General features: G+C 32.8%; 1 protein-coding gene across 11 annotated transcripts in view; it reads right to left on the reverse strand.

Annotated features, from left to right (window-relative positions):
• MBD5 (methyl-CpG binding domain protein 5) overlaps positions 1-16,608 on the reverse strand; it is a 413,679-nt gene that overhangs the window by 269,696 nt on the left and 127,375 nt on the right. For 10 of the 11 annotated variants that reach the window (XM_089916847.1, XM_089916845.1, XM_089916843.1 and 7 more), the window contains one exon: positions 6,959-7,052. The gene's annotated coding sequence lies outside the window, so the exon portion shown is untranslated. Of the gene's footprint in view, positions 1-1,409; positions 1,561-6,958; positions 7,053-16,608 lie in introns of all 11 variants that reach the window. The other variant, XM_089916839.1, reaches the window with a different exon arrangement.

The raw sequence follows: 16,608 nt of genomic DNA on the forward strand, positions 1-16,608 counted from the left end.
GTATTTTAAAAGCAATTTCTTGTATTTCTTGCATATATCAGAAAATAGCATTTTGCTCTGTGATTTAGTTGGAAATCCACTTTCTAAAAAACCAACACAAGCTAAAAGCCCATTTACATTAATTTTTCTCTCGGTTGATTCCCTTCAGTACAATCTTAAATGATAACTGTGACAGTGGGCATCTGATAAATGGAATTGCTTTTCATTCTTTTTATTTTAACTTACTTTAGGGATTTTTTTTTAAAAGAAATATTTTATCATTAGTTATCTTGTTTCTCTCCATGTGAAGCTTCTCTGTACATATCTTTGTTCCAGTAGTTATGTTTTTATAACTTTATGCAACTTTGTATTTATAAATTAACTTAGTTAATTTATACAACTTTGTCTTTTATTTCCCTATTCAAAATCTATTAGTTCACTTCTATAAGCAATTAAGATATTAGCATATTTCCTGTTACTCTGTCCTGCTCTTTCTTTCCTTCATATTTCAGTTAAAACTTTTTAGTATTTTCCTCTGTACTGTTAAACTCTGCTAATACTTTTATTATTTGCAGCTTTAATGGACATTCTTTGAGTTTCAAGTATTAAAGAAGTGGAAATCAACAAACTTATAACTACAAAACCCAGGAGGAAAAGGGGAGAAAATAGGTCAAGGTAGTGAGTAATTTCTATTTTTAGAGAATAGGATATAGTGTTTATATTTTGTTCTCATCTTTATTTTACAGTTAAATCCTTTCAATGCTCACTGCTTATCTTTCTGTGGTAATTTAAGGTATTTCCATCTGAATGGCAGTAGCTCATCTTCTAGGAATTTTTTTCAAAACAATATTCTTTGAGTTCAAAACTGTCTGTAGTCTTTATACCTAAAGACACTTTGAATTTAAAATACAAAATACTTTGTTTTTTATATGGTCATGTAGATGTTACTCCACTGTCAACTGGCCCTAAATGTTATTGTGGATAAATCAGAGACAAGGGCAAATATTTTTCCCCATTTCCCTCTAATCAGTGACTTAATCATTCTTTCTTCATGTTTAAAGTCTGGAAGTTCATGAAGCTATGTCTCAGTACTGACAGTTCTTGGTTAATTTTCCCTGGCCCGTGGTGTGCCTTTTCCATATGTACCTTCTATTTTATAAAAGATATTAAATTTTATCCTTAAATATTTGTTCCTTTTTTTCTTTAGTGTCTATCTCAATTTATCTATCAATACTTATAGACATAACACACAAAATTTTTTCTATGATTATTCTATTCTTTCTTTGGCTTCTTTTGTTCATTCTTCTCATTTTAACCTTTTATATTCCTTAAAAGTACTTTCCATAATGTCTAGTCTCTCCTCTGTTCTTTCCAACTTCAACTTTGAAGTAAGTATTTCTTAAGTTTGTTTTGGCCAGCTCATAATTCACCTTCTGTCATTTTATAACACGTTTCCCAGAGTTCTTGCTTTCTGGATCAGTTCTGCTTCTAGAGTTGATTGCTTTATTCATTTTCTCTCTTCTCTCTCTGTCTCTGTGTCTTTCTATCCATCACTCCGTGTCTCTCTCTTTCCTTTTCTTTCTTTATGGAGAAACACATTTAAATATATTTTCAGTAATATTAGGATTCAGTTGTAATCTCCAAACTCTGAAATAGGCAAAAGCAGCTGAGACCTGATAGTAGCCACATGAGCGTAAGTGAAGAGAAGCAGTTTTGGAGAAATGTAGTGGTAAAGGACACCACGGTGTGGATCTCAGAAAGTGATGGCAAAAAATATGCCCTGAAGGTACATAACACACCCTAAGTTGTTACAGGCCTTGTTTATAATCACAGGTATGGGAACATAGGTGAGTTGTGTTATCAGCAGAATCCAGCAGACTCCGTTAGATTTAGAGAAGTAAAGAAGGTAGGGGTTACACACAGAATACATAAACAAGCCATATTTACAGGAAATATTTTGTGTCTGTGGCAGCAGAGAAGACTGCTCCTTGGAAAGCAAATTGGGAACAATACTCTGGACCCTCTCCACCAACACACACACACACACACACACACACACACACACACACACACACACGCATACATGCCAGGTAAAACCATTACATTCGGTCATGAGTAATAAAAAAAAGGACTAGCACAGCACTGATAACAAGGATACTCTAAGCGAATGAAAAGAATAGCAAAACACAATGACAGGCAGCAACTGATCACTAGAAAAATGTTACTACAATACAAGGGAGAGGTTGGAAAATGGAACATTTTCATGTTTGTTAGCCATCTGCATTTCTTCTTTGATAAATTACATGTTCAAGTTTTATAAAAATGGGTTGTCTTTTCCATATTGAATTGTTGACACTCTTTGTATATTAAGAAAATCAGCATCTTCCTTGTTGTAGCTACTAACTATTAGTTCTTAGGTTTTGAAGTGCTTTTTAATTTATAGATCTTTCTAATTATTTAAAATTTTTATAGTAAAAATTACACATCTATTATTTTATGGCTTTTAAAGAGTTGCTTTTAAAACAAAATACTAAAGTCACAGTTATCATCCAATGTTTTCCAAAGATGTTTTAAATTTCAGAAATTACATCAATCCTATGTTCAAAACCCACCAATGGATTCTTGTAGAGTTAAAATAAAACCTAAACTTTAAATTCCTTAATAAGACCTCTAAGTCTCATACATAATTTGCCCCAGCAAGAATCTTTTTAGGGGAGAATATATATCTTTATATATATATATATATATAACACTTTATATATATATATATATATATATATATGAAGTTTTTTTTAAGTTAGAAAGAATTAAAAAGAAATAAAGATATAGTATGAAAGTGTGCAAGAAAAACTGAAATAAGATGGTAGAAACACATTCAAATGCATCAAAAATTATAACTATTATATGTTTATTTATCATTTCTTTTTGTTAGTGGGTCTATGAACTTCCTGCTTGTGCTATCTACTCTTTTTTCTTTTTGTACATGGAAATACCTTTAATTATTCTTCTGATAATAAATGGTTACAATAAAGTGTCAAACTCTGGAGATAAAGTAAAAATCTTCCAAAGTTAACTACAATTTGGTATATACTGTACAGGACATTAGACTGGATGGTTGCCTATTTTTTTCCGAACACTTAACCTTCCCTGAACACAATAACCTTACTTGTTCTTTTGTCAAAATATTTACCTTTTACGCAACCTTAACACACGTAACCAGCAGTATGGCAAAGGTTTTAAGAGATGTAAAGAAGTCAATTCAGAGCATTGTTAACCAAAGTTTCTGGTTATAGAATAGTAGAAAACTATTGGAGTTCAGGATTAATTTAGGTATGTGTCAGTGGCAGTTTAAGTCAAGCAAGATTGGGCAGATCAGAGCCCACTGGTCAGGGTTAGGACATTAGCTCAAAACAGTGAATATTACATGGCTCAGATGTGGACACTGAGATTGTCTAGGTATTTCCTGACTGAAAGGAAAGTGGGTCTGGGCTATTATACCTGCAGGTGGGAGGACAATCAGGTGTTAGCAGTACCCATGAGAGGGGGACTGGAAGAAGCTGAGGGGAAAACTTGAATAGATCAAAAGGGATTAAAGACATAAATAGCATTCAAAGAAATCTCACAACCAGATACTTTTACATATGAGTTTTAACATACATTAAAGAAACAGTAAATTCGTATTATATAAAGTTATTCTAGAAAATAGAAAAAGAGTAAAAGCTGCTCATCTCATTTTATAAGTCCAGTGTAATCTTAACTGCAAAACCAGACAAGGAAAATGAAGAAAAAAGTATAGCACATTCCACTTAAAAATGTAGATTCTAAAATCCTAAATAAAATATTTGCTAACCAAATACAGTAATGTATTAAAATAATGCACCATGGTCAAGTAGGGTGTAAACTAGTAATGCAGGCATGGTTTAACATTAGAAATTCTATCCATATAATTCACAACATTAATATACCAGGATAAATATCACATGATTATTTTAACAGATGCATAAAAAACATTTTATGGGTTTGAAAGTTATTTATGGTAAGAATGCATAACAAGCTAGAAATAAGAACCTTTCTTAATTTGGTAAAGGTTTTATATTAAAAACCTTCAGCAAGCATTATGCTTAAGTGAGAAATTAGATATATTCTCTTTAAGATTAGGCATAAGATGAGAATGCCTACTGTCAGTACTACCATTTAACATAGTTCCAGAGGAACTGACCAAAGGTATTGGAAAGAAGAAAGAAGTAAAAGTATGTAAGGATAAGGAAATTAGAAATAAAACCGTCATTATGTATAGTTGATAATATGATCATCTCCCTATAAAAATGAAAGAGAGTACAGTAATGTTATTAAGAATGAGAATTCAGTGTTAGAACCAAGGTCAAGTTTCAAAAACTCAGTAGCATTTCTGTACACCAGCAGTAGACTTCAAGAAAATATTTTTAATTGAATATTTAAAACATGAATATCTACTTAAAGGACATCATGCATAAAATTAAAAAGTTGAAAAAAATGGAAGATTGTTTTTAATATCTAAAACTGATAGGAAATGACGATCTAAAATATATAATAAACTCTTAAAGAACATTAACCAACAGATAGGAACCCAAATGAAAAATAAAGAATATGAACAAGGAATTTCAGAAGAGGGAAGCCAAAAGGCCAATAAGAATATGAAAGAGATACTCAAACTCATTAGTGATAAGAATTCAAATTAAAACAGTGAGCTACAGAATTACACACATTAGATTGAGAGTATTAGAAAGCTAGATAATGTCAAGGGTTGGCAGGAAGGAGGGGGTTACTGCTGGTGAAAGTGTGGTCCAAGTATTTATTTGGCAGAGCATCTGGCAGGACTCAGACAAATTAAGTATAAACCCAGCAATTCTGTTCCTGGGTATATATCCCAAAGAAATCCTTGCAAAGTTCTATGCTAGGAGAAATATGAGGATGTTCATCATGGCATTGTTTGTTACAACAGAAAATTGGAAGCAATCTGGGTGGAAATCACTGGAAATGTGGATAGTTAAAACATGATAGCTACAAACCTTGGAATACTATGCAGCAGTTAGAAGCAATGTAAACACAACAACATAAATAAATGATAAAAATGTAAAGATAAGTAAAATGAAACAGTAATAAAGAGAATGAGTTACACAGCACAATACCATTTATGCATATTAAAATTTAACCTGCATAAGTGGGGGAGAAGGCATAAGATATAGTTAAGACAAGCTCAACCGTGAGATAACTGTTGAAGCTGAGAGACGGGCACATGAAAGTTCATGATATTATGCTCTCTTTTCTTTTTTATTTATTTAAAAATTTCCACTTAAAATATTAAAAAAATACATATATATAAACGAATACTCATGTTCTGAAAATACATATAAACAAAAGAGAACAGTGCAACAGATATTAGACTATCACATTAGAATGATTTCCTAGGAGTCCAGGTTAGCAGCATGAGAGTGGAAATGAGAATAAAAGAAAATATATAAATAAATAAAGTGCTTCTCATGGACCAGTGATGACAGTGTGTCATGTGAACTAAGGAATGTGATTAACTCTATTTTCTATGCAAAAGGTACAGTGAAAAGGAAACCTTGGGCTTCCCTGGTGGCGCAGTGGTTGAGAGTCTGCCTGCCGATGCAGGGGACACGGGTTCGTGCCCCGGTCCGGGAAGAAGCACAACAGTGAGAGGCCCGCATACCGGAAAAAAAAAAAAAAAAAAAAAGGAAACCTTTTTTTTTTTTTTTTTTTTAAATCAGAAGGATCTATGTTAGACTGTGGAGATAAAGGGACTATAAAAATAACTGTCTAATTATCATAATTCAGAAAACAATTTAATAGCTCTTCTAAGCAACCAACTCACCATATAAAACTATAGAAACAAATTAAAAATAAGTAATATTTATATTTTCAAGAGAAGTCATTTTTGACAATAATATTCATCACAGAAAACTAGCAAAAATCACTAAGCTGCTAACCAGAAATTAAGGGGAAAAAATAGACTCTAAGTACCTACACTCAAAAAGAAGAAAAATAGAGAGCAAAGGAAAACAAATTCCTGCACCAGAGGCTGTATACTGTTTTATTTGATTCACACAGTAGCAGAAGTGGAGTTTGTCACAGGAAAAATTTTAGGCTGATATTGAAAAATTAGGACTTTTCAAAGTATTTCTGGTTTCTTCTAAAAAAAATAACAAAATTTGATTTTACTGGTCTAATATTCCCACTTAGAAAGGATTCTAGAGCTAAACAAAAGTGCCCCATTAACAGGTCACATATTCTCCAAGGTTCCAGTGTACCTACCTGACACACAAAATTATTTAAAGTACCTTTTTTGCATTTTGTATTCTTTGTATCTCACTCAAAATTTTACCAAGTGTATTCAGAAATTTACTTAGTAACATAAGCATGTAAACAGTCATGGGAGACATGCACAGAATATAAGTGAAAGGATATGGTAAGTCAAAACAAATCTTTGGGGGCTCAAAAAATAGTGAAAAAGAGGTTTGGTATTCAGAGGTAATACTATTAGTATCTGAAACTATGACAGTGTTTTTTGGAGTGGTTAAAAAACACGCTTTTAATATGGTTAAGGACATAAATAAATTTAAAAAATACAGTGGATACTAGTTTCTGTAAAATTATTTTTTCAAGTTAAACTCTACTGAGTTATGCACACAGTGTTGATGGAAGCTTACTTAATCTCTTCTCCAGTCTTCTTAATTGGTTTGCACTCTTCCATAATACATCAATTTTATCAACTTCCCATTATAAATGAAATCTGATACTTCCTGTCAAGATGGTATTAGGGCATAAAAATTTGTTTCCAAATATGAATGAATGTGGTTGTGAGGTTGCTTAGACAGGGCCAGTGACAAAAAGTAAGCAAGTTTAGCAAATTAAATTATAATTTGGCAGCCCTAACCATTTAAATTAGCTTATTTATGAGGCTATATTTATTACTTACCTTGAGTGTCTATTTTTTAAAGATCTTGTCTGTAAACCATATACCCTTCAATATCTACTTCCCATACGCAGAAACTGTTATCTTCAATAAGCATCTAAAAGAGAAACATAAGAAAATATCATGACTTTGAGGTTATAAATATTTTTCCACTTATTTTAAATATTAAAGGAGATCTTGAAATTATTTTTTATGATTTCTTTAATAACTGTGTGCAAAGGGAGGTATGCATCATAGGACATATTTTATGTAATTAAACTAATAATAATTCTTCCCTTTAGAAGATCAGAAAGTTTTGTGAAACATATATTTTGATCCCTGGCATAGAGTTTAATAGTTTCTATAAGTACTAATTTTATCTCGCTAACCTAGTTTCTATCAACATTATTAAGAAATATAATTTTAAACACATTGATTCTGATGTCCTACATGAATGTAGCCCTACCCTAGAAAATACTTTCCTTGTTCAGAATGAATAATTACCAAAAATATATTCTCAATTACATTTGAGTTGCCTATAAAAGTCAAAATCATAGAAATCAATTAGTTAAATATTCTGCCCTTATGAAAAGGTATTATTTACCCCTTATCACTTCAACTGTCCAATCAGTGCTTTACATCAACCTAGTAAAGCTTAGCAGGGGTCTTTTAAAAGAAATTGCCGCTAACAGAGAATTGGGATTATTCAGAGAAAATGCTCTTTGTTGAAATAATTTGATTCTGATTTCCTTTGATTTTTTAAATAAGCCTGAGACAAGCAGTTAGGGAAACAGGATTTGGATGCTACAGTGCCATACCTTTAGCATGTGGTTTTCAGTACTATGGATTCCAAAGCCAATCAATAACTTTTTGATTAGGAACATCATTGTTCCTTTCTGTCATTAGTGTAGATCCCTGTTTCAGTTGCAGCTACACATTAAAAACACCTGGGGCACTTCTAAATGTATGGAGACTCAGTCTCTTCCCTAAATATTCTGATTTAATTGGTATCACATGGGGGCCAGAAACTAGCTATTTTTCAAAAGCATTTAGGAAGGATATCTGTTCTGCAGCTTAAGAAACAATCTCACTGCAACTATTTGACTTAGTTTCTACAGATAACTAATAAGACATTAACTTAAAAAAAATACTTACTACAGATGTCTATGAAAACTAGTAAGATACTTGCTAATCTCATTACTCAATATTTAAAATGACTTCAAAGCTTCCATGACACACATAAACCTACCTCAACAATCTATAAGTTAGATTACATGGATCCAAGCATGGCATAAATGGTGGTTGTAGTGAATCCCAAACTATGATGCACTTAAGGACCAAAGGTACTATTTTAAAATAAAATATAGATTCCCAGGTGCCATGCCCAGGGATTCTGATTCAGAAGAACTAGGCTAATAGGAGTCTCTATTTTTAGAGTTATCTCTGGTGATCATAATACAAAAGGTCTACAGTCCCTGTAAAACAGTGCTCTAAGGGAGTTCCCTGACAGTCCAGTGGTTAGGACTCTGTGCTCTCACTGCCAAGGGCACAGAGTTGACCCTGGTTAGGGAACTAAGATCCCGCAAGCTGTATAGCGCGGCCAAAAACAAAACAAAAAAAACAGCGCTCCAAGTATTTATAAATAGTGACTATTACTAGAACTTCATTATAAGCATTTATAAAAAAACTTCTTGAGTTTATTCTGCGGTTACATTTCTGATCTTTAAAGATAATTCTAAAACCCACTGGTAAAAAGTAACTTTAAACAAGAGTAAATAGGATTTCAGCAATAAATCAATGTAGTTAAGCTAAAATAATGTTTATGGATCATATATTTTGTAAGCTTTGCTATCCTCCTAAATAAACTGTGTAGGTAATTGATAAAATACTTGTGGCCCAAAAAAGAGAAAATCAGGTTATATTCTATAATGAAAATTTAATCTAAAACCTCATATATAACTAGAAACATGCCCTCAATGTCTCAAAATTAAAATTTTTTGTCCTTAACTTAGTGGGGGGAAAAAGCTACTCTAATATCATTTGCTCTGTTTAAATACAAAGCCAAGAAAACATCTTGATTCATTTTCCTCAAGAACATACACACACACACAAACATAAATTACTAAAAATAACATGAAATAGGCTGTTAACATTTTAGTTTTGAAAATTCTTATAAACAGGTCCAGAAGTACTTCACAATAAAAATAATATATTCAACATCACTTACTCTTTAGATTTTTTCTGAAAAAGTATAATAAACAGAGGTAAGTATCAGAGTCTCTGTTATACACAATAAAGATGGCAATCAACAAGTACTAAACCTTGAAAGAAAACTATAGATATTTTCTCTTATCTGCCTAAGATGGAAGACCTCCTAATAAAATATTCTTCCTACATGCATGTGACGCTAAAGACTAGGTTTTTCTACTAAGTTAACATCAATCTTAAGTTCGTGACCAAAGTCGATTTTTTCTCCCAGGCTTAGTGCTGCTTAACAGCTGGGCAACAGTCATGGACTTCCCAAATGTCTTCACAAAAAGGGAGCTATCCCACCTCTCAAACCAGTAGCAGAGGCTGTACGTCTGCCTCTGTGATTCACAGCTATGAAATGAAGTCCCAGTGTCTTTTAATACAAGACTCTTGATCTTCTATTATCTGACCTCAGCTGCCTTTTGCTGTTTATCTCTCATCTCTTGGTCAACCAAAAATTAGCTCAGATACTGCTTGCTCCTTAACGGAAATTTCCATCAACCTGACACTAAAGCTATCTTTCTCTTCTGACTTCCTTCACTCATTATTGCAAATTACTTAGCTAATTAATCAGGTACTCACTTGTGGTCCCTTATTTCTACTTTTGTTATTAGTTAAGATTTAGCATGTTTTTCTAGTAATTAAGTACAGTGTTTTACAGTGATTAAGTGAGGCACCTAGCTTTTCTCTTTAGTATACTTTATGACTATGAATGCTTTAAAAATTGTAATCTCCCTATGCTGCATGAACTTTCCCATCTGTTCTGAAGACTATGGCACCTAACTCTCTTAATGTCTAATAAGCCAGGTAATTTTGGCTGAGAGTAATAGCGTAATAATTACTGGTATTAATAACAACTAAATTAACAAGAATGAACAATTTTCAGTAAATTAGAATCTATTTAAATATACTTAACACAGAAGTCATAGGGAACATGGTTCAGTGTTTCCTTGGGAAAACCACCTGTTTTAAGAAGAACCAATAACTCTAAAATCACACAGTACTTTACACCACCAAAGAATTCACAACCTATGTATATTACTCTTCAATGATTAAAAATACAGACTTCTAGATAATGCACATTAGGTATCTCCAACATTTGTCATATAAGTTGCTAAAACTTCCTCCTTGCTTTTAAATACAGTAGTAAGAACTAACATTTATTGATTTCTAAATTCTAAGTAGCATTAATTAATTTAATCCTCACAACAATACTAAGAAATGCTTTTATCATCTACATTTTATAGATAAGTAAGTTGAGGAAGAGAGAGAGTAACTTGCCCAATGTTTCACAGATAATAACTGGCAGAGCTGGGTTTTCAACTCATGCAGTCTACAATTAACTATAGCATTTCATGAAACCCTCATCCATTAGCTCTGGTAGCCTTATCTAATACATCCTCATATCATTTCTGCCTTACGCCTTCCACCCTTGTGCAGTTTATCAGGTTTCCCACAGAAAGGAAGATGGAATTCCAACACTTCTTCCTCACAATAAGATGATTTCTAAGTTCTCATTTAGCTCTACATGCTTCCTATTATTTCTGTACCATTTACATAATAAAGCCTCTGTGATATAAAGGGTATATCCTAAAAACCTCAGTCTTGCTTCTGAATGTAATGTATTATAAGCCTAATCACATTAAAATCAATGATAATGGGATATAAAACTTATGGTTTTAACTCAATTTTTTCTACAAAAAAATTTGCCTTCTTAAAATATCACTGCACTCCCAAGTTTAAAACATGGCAGTTTTCTACTTCCCTGAGCTATGGAATTATATTTAAACTTTTACAGGTTATTGCTTTCATACCATTAGCAGTATGCAATTTCATAGCCCTCAAGATCCCATTTATTCTGATCTGACAGTGATGTAAAAAATTTTTTTAATTCACAAGTTTCATATATGGCTGAATAGAAACAGATTATAGAAAGAAATTATAGAATAAAAAAAACTCACAAAGTCTTAACAGAAAACAAACATTCAAAGAATTAAAAATATTTTTAGCCTATGTTTGCTTTCTTAAAGTTTCCAAATTTCTTCAGTACAAGAGCTCTAATCATGCAATCCATGGAAGATTTGTTTTCTCAACTGTTTTTATCATAGAGAATAATCTTAGCCTGAGCATATTCAAGCCATTCTTAGTGCCAGTTAGGACCATTATTAGATTTATTCCAGATCATTCTTTTAGTGGATCTGGAATAACTTTTATATATGTTTTTTTGTAGCTATTCTATTTTTTTGTGGTAAACAGCCTAAGAGGCCCTTATTGAGTATGCCCAAGTCACTTTCAAAAACAAACAACCATAGGTTATTCTAAATCCTGTCCACCAAATTAAACCTTGTCTTTAGCCCTCTTGCAACTTGTCCATATGATCTGGCTTCAGTAGGAAACTATAAAGTCCAAAGCAACTGAAGTTCTCTCTTTGAAAGTTGATAATAACCAGGGTATTCAAGGTATTCACAGTAAATGATATATTTTCATTAAATAAAGAAAAAATAGCCATCCTTTTTTTTTTTTTCCCTACTAGCATTCTCTAAAAACATCCATCTGGTCTAGGCAGGGTATCTCCTCAGCTAAAATAAATAATCAATTTGGTTGTGACAGACCTCCTTAATTACATCTGTTATTTGGAGAATACTAGTGAGTGATTTTTTGGCTACACTAATACGCAAACACCTTGAGAACTGACCTTTCTGGAGAGAAAGAACTAAGTACAACATTTTGCCAAATACAGTACCAAGAACATACATATTAATATTCTGGTAATACTAAATTCAACTTTAATCTTATTATCCTATTGGGCTTGTTGATAGACAATTAATGAGCTAATAGAGTTGGAGCCAGTAAATGGGTTGGCAGCTCATTTATTACTATAACTCTATATAGTCTCTCTCAACCTCAAAAATAAGGTTCTCATTCCTCAACTACTATGGAATGAGAACTCAAGGTTGACAAAAATGAGTATGTTGTAGAGAAAAAAAATGGATTGGGAGAACGAAATCAAGTGAATATGAAGGTCTGTGTTAATAGGTTTACATTCAATAAAACAAAAATTTTTTAAAGGAATCATTTCATATATCCTTCCATGTGTTAGAAATTTTCAAGGACTTCCTCAGAGGCAGTGCTATAGAAACAGTATAAAGCTATTTATAGGATAAATAGCTAGGATGATGTTGATGCTATCTTCTTATCTTCTCAGGTTCTGCCTCTTGCCTCCTGAGTCCTGTCCCAGTAGTCTCTCAACACATTTCTAGCAGTTTATCCCCCCCTTTATCTTTTTGTGTGTGAGTGTGTGTGTGGCTTCCTTAAAAAGTCACTACCACTGACATCACCTCAGTTTTCTTTTCTAAAACATCATATTCCTCTTTCTCTGATTATCATCACCAACAGGAGTTGCCTACATTTCCAGAATACCAGAAATGAAGTACTTTTCAATGCTGGAAAATTCTACAGAGGAGGATAAAGAAGGGAAGAAATGTAAGAGTGACAACAACTACTGATTTCACTGTTCAGGATTATGCTAAAAGGGTAGATGAGATTACTGGACAAGAGACAGGGATATCAAAGAAGGAATTTCAACATCAGAGGGCATGCTTAAATTCCTTCTGAAAAATGGCAACCTTGAAGGTCCCTTCCAACTCCATGATTCTTTGAATTTATGAGCAAACAAGAGAAGAATGTTTTGAAAAAAGCATTCACAAGTCAAACACCAAAGTTGTACTGCCTCTTTTTGGAGGAAGACAACAGAAATTCATGAACATTTAACAGAGTATCACTAATTTTTTAAATTCTAAAGCAATATGGCAAAATACAGGCACTAGTTGTACCAGTCAGCAATTTACTACCTAACATATTTAACTAACCCCAAGGTTAAAACCTTGGGGTTAAAATATTATAAACTGATCATGAGCCAACATGAAGAATAAAACCAAAACCTGGGGAATGATGCTGAACTTCATGCCACCAAAGGAAAAAACTGGAATTTTGCCTAACAAAAAAGATGTTCTGGGGCTTCCCTGGTGGCACAGTGGTTGAGAGTCCGCCTGCCGATGCAGGGGACGCGGGTTCATGCCCCGGTCCGGGAGGATCCAACATGCCGCGGAGCGGCTGTGCCCGTGAGCCATGGCTGGCCTGTGCTCCGCGACGGGAGAGGCCACAACGGTGAGAGGCCCGCTTACCGCAAAAGAAAAAAAAAAAAAAAAAAGATGTTCTGCTGCTGCTGAAACAGACAATGGGTCCATGACCTCGTGTGCACGCGCACGCACGAAAGAGAGAGAGAGAGAGAGAGAGAGAGAGAGATCATTGTTTTTGTGCACAAAAATTAGGAGGCCTTAAAGAAGTTTCACATATTTTCCAGTATATTAATGGTGCTACAACAACATTTTGGGGCACCTGACATAAAAGACACTGACATCTCAAAGAACACTATTATGAAGAAAGATTTCATGAAGCTATCATAAATCCAGTCCACTGCCTAAAAAGAAATCCAGATCCAGAATATGAACCATGCTTTATTTACACGGTGGTAACAAAGATAATAGGTCTAAAATAATAGGTCCACTGTATTTAACTGAACAAATTACTACAGTGTTATAGGAGCTTTAGCAGAAAACACTGAATCAAAACTCAGAAAAAGTCTCTTTGGAAGATGTTCTCTATATAAAAACAAAATCATGTAAGTTAAAAAATTAATAAGATATGCTAGACTCATTAATTAGTACTTGCTAGTTAAGACTAATTTAAGAGAAAACTAATTAGAGGGAAGACATATTTACATTAACTTATAGAAAAATTTTAAATAAATACAACTTAAAGTATGTGCATACAGACTAAAAATTGCTCTTGTAGATATTTTTTAAATAAGCAGCTTCACAATACAGCTATAGATTATTAAAACTGGCATAAAAAGTGCTCCTAGGCAAACACCAAATTTATGCTATAAGACTTTTTAAACGTCCTTTAATATGTAAATACCCTCCTTCCAATATTTATAACATTGATAATGTAAAGAAAGCATAATCTTTTTATATAACATATACTTTATATATAACACATAGTTTATATAACACATGTAAAGCCAAAGTGACTTTTCAAATTATAAACAAAACAGCTCTCCAAAATGATGAATCATCACTCCTCATTAATGGAAATAAATATTCAAGGTAATATCCTAATAAAAGAGACTTTAGCCAATATAACTGAAAAAACCAACAAGTGGTTGTATATTGGGAGAATATTAAAAAGTTATAAAAGAAAGAAATGGAGGGAAAAAACCAAAATGAAAATTACCTACATAACCAAATCAAATTCTACCACAATTTCCAACAGAAACAAAAAGATAGCAGGGAGAGGTGATAGAGCTCTGTGCAAGGAGGTGAAGTCCCCATATGTCAACCCATTGAAACAATAAAATGACAAGCAGAGAAAATGCAAATAAATGCACAGAAGAATAGGAATATCATCCTTAGTGATGTCTGAAAAACACATTAATGTGACTAAAGTATCAAAGCCACCAGTGCTTGGAGGAACCACTAGGCTCAGACCTTCTGCAGATTTTTGATGCTGGCACTCATAACAGCAAAAGAAACCATATTATGTAAGAAATTCTGTGAGCTGCAGTAATGACTGATTTTATGATATCTGGAAACAGCTATCTTTTACCAAAAGAACAATATTTCAAAAACAATATTTCAAATCCTACCAAGAACAGCTCAATATTATGCCAACTTGTCAAATAATGAAGAGTTTTACTGGAGAAAATAACACACTGCCAAAGGAATAAATTCCTTATAAACAGAAAAAGATGTCTGGATTATACAAATTACCTCTAGGATTAAACAAAGATGGGGTCATTATTGACTCGGTGAAAGATAATTGAGAAATAAACAAATGAAATCCAAATATGAGCACAAATGCAACCAAAAAGAGCTTCTGAGTCACTCTTGTTTATTAGAGATTTTTCAGGTTTAGAGGATTGTCCTGTCAAGATTTTGTGGGATGTATGAAAAATTAATGGAATATCATTTTAGATCTTTCAAAGGTGACAAGTCAAATGCTATACATATAAAATGTGAAGTCTTTCCAGAAATTTGTTCCATCTTCTCTGTGTTTATAATGAGCTGAATGACTATGCAGAAAAATACTTGAACGTTTAAACCACAGATCATAGGCCATTTTTCTCTGAGTGATTTAAGTCTTAATACCACCTCTCACATATAGCTTTAAATGCTACTTAAAATTAGTCGAATATTAAATGTGCCAAACATGGCCAGCATTTATAATGCTGTGATCTTCTGATGATTCCTTAGCACTGAGAATACAGCTGTAGGTACCATGGTAGATACAGAAATAATAAAATGCACCCTATATAAATATACAGTAAGTATATCTTTAACTAGGTACAGTAAACTGCAAATTAATATGTGGAAGGAAAACTTAGTATGCTGGGTTCATGTTCGGTAAAAATTAAATATAAAACGTTTAAAATATTTACTGATTGGCTGGTTGCAACAGAGAGCAAATGAAGCAAAAAATAAAATGAAATATTCAGTTCTTTCATATAAAAATAATAGAAAGAAATGATCTCAAAGCAGTTAAAAAAATACGAAATATTGTGATACAAACCAAGAAAAAATGTATTCATTCACTGAAATCTGCATTTCAAATAATTTTTCTATCACACAAAAAGGTGAAAGAATAAATACTCTCAGTCATTTTCTGTTGCTCCCAGATTATGAAATTAAGAGATTAGGTTTTTAGCAAATTTGAACATACACTATATAGATTATTAGGTAAAAATCATTGTTTTATTTTTCTTGGATGTGGATAAAGAAGACGTAACAAGAAGAAGGTTATGAGAGCAAATTCACATTTGGAAAAGCAAACCGACAAAGTCTTTACAATAACTTAATACAATTTTTGGTCAGAGAACCATAAATCGCAAGTTTCTTCCAAACTATTGCAAGTTCATAATTTAAAAAAAATTGTTGACTGTAAATAAAGGCAATGTATGTTAACTGGAGATCGATCAATCATCAATCAATATACCTGAAAAGGACCATACAATAAAAGTTTAGCAGAAATCTCAAGGAAGGAATTCTCAGTTATGCCTCATCCTATAAATGTGTCTTAAAAAACATTAAAAATTAATACAGTATTCAAATCTTTACATATCTATCCAAATATCAGATATATCAAGATTATGTATTTTGATATATCTAATGTTTGGTCAGAATGAACAGTGTGGCTATACCAGTTGTTAAATACTAAATAGTAAAAGACTTCCATACTTGTTGGAAAATAGCCACTGCTCCAACCTCTCCATATGTCCCCTTCTCTCTCTTGTGGGGGGAGGGACCTCTCCCCCCACCAAGAGTTCTCCATGTTCTAATCCCTAAGGAGCTAACACTTGGCAGAGC

This window comes from Delphinapterus leucas, chromosome 8, assembly GCF_059928025.1.
Source record: "Delphinapterus leucas isolate spDelLeu-1000000601 "Yukka" chromosome 8, BTC_Dleu_Yukka2, whole genome shotgun sequence".
Taxonomy (NCBI): Eukaryota; Metazoa; Chordata; class Mammalia; order Artiodactyla; family Monodontidae; genus Delphinapterus; species Delphinapterus leucas.